The sequence below is a fragment of the Myodes glareolus genome, chromosome X, assembly GCF_982192425.1.
Source record: "Myodes glareolus chromosome X, mMyoGla1.1, whole genome shotgun sequence".
NCBI classification, from domain to species: Eukaryota; Metazoa; Chordata; class Mammalia; order Rodentia; family Cricetidae; genus Myodes; species Myodes glareolus.
The window spans coordinates 132,879,283-132,886,294 of NC_142053.1; positions in this window are offsets into that span (position 1 = coordinate 132,879,283).

Genomic DNA, 7,012 nt, shown 5'->3' on the forward strand with positions numbered 1-7,012 from the left:
AACTCCCTAAGTCCAAATGAGAAGCAGATGGAGGGAGAACGTGAGCAAGGAAGGCAGGATCAGAGGGAACCCTCATCCAATGATGAATGGAGATAGAGACGGAGACCCACATTGGAGAACTGGACTGAGCCCCCAAGGTCCAAATGAGGAGCAGAAGGAGGGAGAACATGAAAAAGGATGTCAGGACCGCGTGGGGTGCGTTCACCCACTGATACATGGGGACTGATCTAATGAGAGTTCACCAAGGCCAGCTGGACTGGGACTGAACGAGCATGTGATCAAACCGGAGTCTCTGAATGTGGCTGACATGGGGGCTGACTGAGAAGCCATTGACAATGGCACTGGGTCTTGTTTCTTCCGCATTTTCTGGCTTTTTGGGATCCTAGTCTGTTTGGATGCTCACCTTCCTAGACCTGGAGGGAGGAGGGAGGACCTTGAACTTCCCACAGGGCAGGAAACCCTGACTGCTCTTAGGACTGGAGAGGGAGGAGGAGAGGAAGTGGGGGGAATGGGAGGGGATTGGGAGGAGGGGAGAAAGCGAAAATTTTTATAAAGAAAGAAAGAATGAATGAAAGAAAGAGAGAAAGAAAGAAAAGAGGTGTCACTTTACCAATTCTGCTCAGAACAAGTGGTTTCATAAGCTACTAGTGTCGAGCTTTTGTTATATTGTGTTTATACAGCTCAATTAAAAATGTAATATATAATTAAATAGAAATTTGCAGACTTAATCATCTGAAATAATCAAACTTAAAGTCATATCAGTTAGTTTTTCTAGATATACAAAGATATATTTCAGATAGGTATTCTTCAAACATTTCAAAATATGGCAACTAAGATGTTTTAGTAACTTATACTTTTCATTACAGTGAAACACGTCTTTTCTTGGCAGCACCAATGTATTCCAGTGAAGATGATGAACATCAAAGAAACTCTGTGTGGAGTCTGATCTCTTAGTGACAAAAGCCAATTATGTGTGCCAAGAAACTGCCATTGCCTCAATTGCTGACAGTTACTGTAGGGGAACCTTCCCCAATCTCCTTGGTTATGGATGATCCTGGGTAGTGCCGCAGAAATCAGGATACAGGGGATGCAGAGTAGGAGATACAACTGCATACTTTATTGCAAAGCCAGTGCTCTTTTTATAATACTCAAATCACGATTCAAACTAGGTTCCCATAATACATGAAAATAGTTTCATAGACTAGTCACTTTGTTGCAAATAATTTCAAGAGCTTCGTGCCCTAGCTAATCTAAACAAAAAGCTTGGTGTTAAGGGAATAACTCTTGTTGTAATATAATATGTAAAAACACCTCATCAGAAGACAAATCATAACCTAATCAGAGTCTTTGAACTACAGTGCACATCTGTGTTCTCAAGGACTGACCATTGGGAAGGCACTCTACTGATGGGAGAGGTTTGCCTCCTCCTGACTTGATTTGCCAAGCCTATCAGTAAGAATGCTACCTCAAGTCGCCGTTGCACAGAATTTTTATGCAGTTCAAAACCAACCCTCTACAAGTTACTCTCTACACTGGATGAGGAGGACCCACGAAAGGCGACTGCTAACCTTTACAGAAAAGTCTGTTCGATATGCTAGGCCTATAGGCCAAAGATGGATGCCCCAATGTTACAGAGGAACCTTGGGTGACTCTCCAGGCAGCTAGTTAGCTGTTTCTGTCATTTTTCACACTTTCTGGAAGTCACTTTCTTACACTTCCTGCTTACTCAGGTAATATTTCCTTCCCCGGCCTCCAATTGAGATGAAGACTTTATAGTTATAATTATAGTTTTTCTTAATTATGATAAAAAGGAGATTAGATATAAAACTTTAAACTCACCAAGATAGAATAGATAATTAAATATTTTCTTTAATTTTGTCAAATAAAAGTAGACTAAATATAAATTACTAGTAACTAACTGTAATTCCTACTTAATAACCTTTATTGTCTGTAGTTTCCTATGTTAAAGTTGAAATCTTCCTTTTTAATAAGACAGAAAATTGTAAATGCTGTGGGATAACCCTTCTATATGCTGTGAATATTTATTCTTCTCATTGTGTAATAAAGAAGCTATTTTGACCTATGGTAAGGCAGAATAGAGCCAGGCAGAATTTCCAAGCAGAGATACAGGAGAAGAAAGGTAGAGATACAGGGATGCCAAAAGCCGCCCAAGAAACAACATACCAGTAGACCAATAAAAGAGATGGCCACGTGACAATATATAAATTAATAGAAATGAGTTAATTCAAATGTAAGAGCTAGTTAGTAATAAGCCTGAACTGTCAGGGCCTGGGGTGACTACTGCTACATTCCTAGCCACGGCGGGTTCATATGTTCCATGTTAGGGTCAGGAGACTTAGAAAAGTTAGACAGGAGGAATAGAGCTAAGAAAGAATCACAGAGACATAGGATAGTCCTGGGAGGGCAACTCCTGAATGCTGAATTCTGACTTCTGAGTCTGCCCATGTTTAATTATCCATACACAATTATACCCCAGTACAACAAGGGGAAGAAGACAAAAGACTGTTTTAACATGATACAAAGAACAACTAGAGCACTTACTTGTGTCAATACTTTGAGACATCAAGTCATTAATTCTTGAGAAAAGCATTTTGTTGTTTAGGCAGTGAGCCCACCCTAGACCAAGCATCCTGAAGGCAACCACTTTCTAGATGAAACCTCCTAACTCAAAAGAAGGAGCAGAAGTGTGCTTGAATTCTCTGACATTTGGTCAGGATGGAGTCAATCTATCTGTGTGGACCATCTTAATTTTCAAAACACCTAGTAATCACACCCTAAGTCAGGGTATGTAGCCACACTTGTTGCCAACAACTTTGAGCAAGCCAAAACTCTCTGACCTCCAGGCAGGATGGAAATAGGCTCACATTTTTGGGCCTCCACACTGAATTATTGGCCAAATGGTTTATAATTAATATTAAGCTTCTGAGTGATTTAGAAGTGGCTGTGGGACAGGAGAAGGACAGAGAAACCTCCATTTATACACAGGCTCTTTGGAGATCTAACTGCTCAATTTTAATTTGGTATATATCTCAGAGTGTAGTGGCATTTCATTTATATTTTAATAAATAAAGCTTACCCGAAGATCAGAAAAGTAAAACAGCTATACTGGCCAGCCTTACAAACCAGGCAATGGTGACACACAACTGTAATCCCAGTAACCACAATGACACATACTTTTAATCCCAGTAGCCTTGCTAGTTTGCCATAGAAACCAGGTGGTAGTGGTGCATGCCCTTAATCCTAGTACTAGAGAGGATTATAAAAGGGGGGGGCACAGGGAGGCAGATCTCACACACAGTCTCATTCTGAGATTCCTGGAGACAGGATTTCCATTTTGGATTGAGATAGAGGTAAGAGCCAATGGCTGACTCTTTTGCTTTTTTGAACTTCAGGTTGAACCCAAATTTCTGTCTCTGCGTTTTTATTAACTGTGCTACATGAGAGAGAACCTACCTCAGACAAAAAGGGATCAGGAAGTGTTTCTCCAGGAAGAAACCAAATGAGTTGATTCAGCCAACTCTGAAGGATCAACCAACTAGAGTGTCCTTGAATTCTCAAGGAAAGTGGATGAAGCAAGCAAGGTAAGAATGGGAAGTACTACCCCAGGGTTGTATTCCAAGAAGTACTTCACAATGGAGAGGTGGTTCTTGAATGATCCTGCCTAAATTAGCATCTTTGATCTTCCTGACACTGGCTACCCCAGGATCTGTTGATCTGTTGAAATGCACGTGCCTATGCACACCCAGGATTTCCCGTAAGTCTAAATTGCATGATTCCAACAGGGTTTGCAGCTCTTCATCTAAAGAGATGGTCTGTATGCTGACGCTCCCCATCTCAATCCCTCACCTCAGTCTCTTTCTGCCATAGCTAGTCTATCTTCCCATTTCTCTGTAATAACCTCACAAATACTCAATACTTTATGAAGGTAGTATTAGAGTTTAGAAACACACCATTGTGTGCCTTTTTCATCGGAGATCCCAGAATTTGAAAAATATTTACTGTTTGATTTCCAATCAATAGTAGGAAAGAATCTGTAGTAGGAAAATCCTTTCATTTGATTAGAATTTGTGTGTTCTCCACTTGATTTCTAAGTAACAGTGATAAGATATTGTCTCCTATGTTGGTAACATGTGAAAGCAATGACACCAGTCCCAAATCCCTAGGCTTTACTTCTAGAGATCAGAACTCCCAACTTTGCCTTTCACAGAGTGACAATGTCCCCTTCTCTGACATGTGCCTCAAAATATTTTTCTCCTTTTGATTTTATTTTATTTAACAAGGGAATTACTTTCTCCCTTATTATAAATTGATTTTTAGGTTACAATTGAGAATTGTGAGAGCCATCATGATATCTTCATACACATATGTATTTATGCCTACATGTTCATGTGTGTCTGTAGAAGTGAGCTATCCATTATGACTACATGTGCACACAAAGATTGGCATGGCACTGCCCTCCTATGTAGTTTCTCTACTTCATTTTCTCCCACTGAACCTGTAGTTCACAGTTTAGGCTACCTTGAATACCTAGATTGGATGGGCTATGTGTCCACTCCTTTCAGTTCTGAGGTTACAAGCATGTGGGGTAATGCTTGACTTTTACATCCATAATGAAGAAACAAGCGTAGTATCCATGCTATATCAGTAAACCTCATGTTACACTATCTTACTTAGTGTTCTGATGCTGTGAAGAGACATCATGAACACAACAAATTTATAAAGGAAACCATTTAAAAGGGGTTGGCTTCAGTTCAGAGGTTTAGTCCATTATCATCATGGCGGGAACCAAATGGCATGTAGGCAGACATGGTGCTGGGGAAGAAGCTGAGAGTTCTACATCTGGATCAGCTGGCAGCAGGAAGAGACAGTGATACTGGGCCTGGCTTGGGCATTTGAAACTCCAAAGTCTACCCCCAGTAACACATGTCCTCCACCAAAACCACACCTATTCCAACAAGACCACTTCTCCTAATGTCATTCCCTAGGCATTCAAATATGAGCCTGTAAGGGTCATTTTTATTCAAACCACCACAGCCACTGACTCATATCCCAGGCCCCAAACCATTTGTGTTCTTGACAATTCTTCTATCAAACAAATTAGTTCAATATTTCAAAATTCAAATTTCAGTCAACATTTCAGGACAAACAGGATACAGCTAAATTGTTTTCCAGAATGTGACTCAAATGTCATCTAACCCATTTCCTAATAGTGTCCTTATTAGCATCTGAACCGTCCTGTGCATGGCCTTCACTGCCCACCTTCCTATCTGAAACCTGACCTTTAAAATGCCCAGCTGAATGCCCCACTAACCTATGTTTATAATTGTATATGCTTTTCTCTGGCTAGAATTTCCAACCCCACATATATTCTTTACAGACACTGGTTGACGGCTGAAGAACTTCACAGTCTGGTTTATTAATAGCTATGATTCCACTTCTGGTTGCGAATTTTCTATATGAACTTAATGAAAGAAAAAAAAAAGAGACAAAAAGGAATGGAAAAGAAAGGACCTCACTGTTCCTAGATATAATGGAGGAGAAAGCTTATTGTAGATAGGTGAGGAGAAAGTTTATTGTAGATAATGAGGAGAAAGTTTATTGCAGATATGGGAGGACAAAGCTTATTGTAGATAGGTGAGGAGAAAGCTTATTGTAGATATGTGAGGAGAAAGTGTGTTTATTGTAGATATGTGAGGAGAAAGCTTATTGCAGATATGGGAGGAGAAAGTTTATTGCAGATATGGGAAGGGAAAGCTTATTGTAGACAGGTGAGGAGAAAGCTTATTTTAGATGTGTGGGAGAGCATGGTCAGAGGCAGGGACATCGGGGAGAGTGCAGAGTGGACATGACTAGGCTGAGCTGGGCTGTGTAGGGAGAGGGGGAGGGGAAGGGAAAAATGTAACCAGGTGCTGCACCCAGGAGGACAAAGATCCAAAAATGAAGAGAGGGGCAAGTAATCAAAATGTCTGGATTATATAGGGAAGGGCCAATGGCAGAAGAACAGCTCAATCCCTGCACTGAAGGCTTCAGGGCAGAGAGAGGAGTTTGCTGTGAGCCACACCCTGAAACAGGTAGGGACTGAGAGGTGCTGGGAGAGCCTGGAGGCCAGGTCTGCTTTGATATGTGAAATACGCCCTTCAGCTGTGTGTTCCTGGTGTGAAACTCAACACTTACTACATTATTTGCACAAAAACTTGAAAGAGGCAACTGAAGTGAGAAGGGATCTTTTTGGACTCAGCACTGAAGAGAACAATCTGCCATGGGTGGGAGCCTGGAAGCAAGGGCTCTCTCTGTGTTGGTAAGAGCTTGTGACACAGCTCATTCACCCCATGGCAGCGGGCCAGAACACAGAGAGCCTGGGCAGGAAAGCCATCTGCCCGTAACCCCTCATGCACCATTCCTATTCCCCGAGTCTAATACCTTTCTCATGTCCAAAGGGTTCCACAGCTTTTCATAACAGCACCACTAACGGAGGTTACGGTGCCAAGACAAGAGTGTCTGGGTGGACATTTCACGTGTAAACCATGACAGACTCACACTGTTTGGTGTCTTTACACAACTGCATCCTGTGGGATTTCAACATGTTCTTGTTTGGCATATTTCTTTATTCTGCATTGGAACACATTTGCATTTACCAGTTATCACACACACATACACACACACACACACTAATGTCGAAGCTTACAGAGGTCTTTGACATAATGTCAGACCAGTGTGAACAGAGTGTGGGACATAGTCCATGAAACAATGCTAGCACAGTGCTTGCCACTCAGTGAGGTCAGTGTGATTATGGAGTGTTCCACAAATGGTGAGAACAATGTCCACCAAGCGGCACATGATGAGAACAATGGTAACACAGTGTTTGTGGTGGGTAAGAAAAAATGCTAGCAAATTTTTCACATTGTAAGAAGCCGGGTTGGAGGTGCCAGAGACTTCTCGGCAGTGAGAAATACTTTCTGCATTTCCAGGGGATCTGAGTTGTGAGTCCAGC